This window comes from Mastomys coucha, unplaced genomic scaffold, assembly GCF_008632895.1.
Source record: "Mastomys coucha isolate ucsf_1 unplaced genomic scaffold, UCSF_Mcou_1 pScaffold6, whole genome shotgun sequence".
NCBI classification, from domain to species: Eukaryota; Metazoa; Chordata; class Mammalia; order Rodentia; family Muridae; genus Mastomys; species Mastomys coucha.
Window position 1 is genome coordinate 78,873,586 of NW_022196912.1, and position 1,091 is coordinate 78,874,676.

Genomic DNA, 1,091 nt, shown 5'->3' on the forward strand with positions numbered 1-1,091 from the left:
GCGGGGTGGCAGGCATGGGGAGGGGGGAGGCAACAGGGGTTTGTTTTTGTTTGTTTGTTTGTTTTTTGTTTTTTAGAGGGAAAACTGGGCATGGAGAAATTCGCATGTAAATAAAGAAAATATCTAAAATTAAATAAGGCTGCTATGAACATGGTGGATCATGTGTCCTTATTACATGTTGGAGCCTCTTTTGCATATATGCCCAGGAGTGTTATAGATGGGTCCTGCTGTAGAATTACGTCCAATTTCCAGAGGAACCGCCAAACTGCTTTCCAGAATATTTGTACCAGTTTGCAATCCCACCAGCAATGAAGTAATGTTCCTCTTTCTCCACAACCTCTCCAGCATCTGCTGTCCCCTGAGTTTTTTATCCTAGCCAATCTGACTGGTATGAGGTAGGATCTCAGAGTTGTTTTGATTTACATTTCCCTGATGACTAAGGATGTTGAACATTTCTTTAGGTGCTTCTCAGCCATTCAGTGTTCAACAGTTGAGAATTCTTTGTTTAGCTCTGTACCCCATTTTTTTAATAGGGTTATTTGGTTCTCTGGAGTCTAACTTCTTGAGTTCTTTGTATACCTTGGATATTAGCCCTCTATCAGATATAGAGTTGGTAAAGATCTTTTCCCAATTTGTTGGTTGCCGTTTTGTCCTATTGACAGTGTCTTTTGCCTTAAAGAAGCTTGGCAACTTTATGAGGTCTCATTTGTCAATTCTTGATCTTAGAGCAAAAGCTATTGGTGTTCTCTTCAGGAAAATTTCCCCTGTGCCTATTTGCTCGAGGTTCTTCCCAACTTTCTCTTCTATTAGTTTCAATGTATCTGCTTTGAGGTGGAGGTCCCTGATCCACTTGGACTTGAGCTTTGTACAAGGAGAAAGGAATACATCGAATTACATTTTTCGACATGTTATCTGCTGGTTGAGCCAGCATCATCTGTTCAAAATGCTGTTTTATTTCCACTGTATGGTTTTAGCTCCTTTGTCAAAGATCAAGTGACCATAGGTGCACGGGTTCATTTCTGAGGCTTCAATTCTGTTCCATTGATCTACCTGCCTGTCACTGTACCAATACCATGCAGTTTTTATCACAA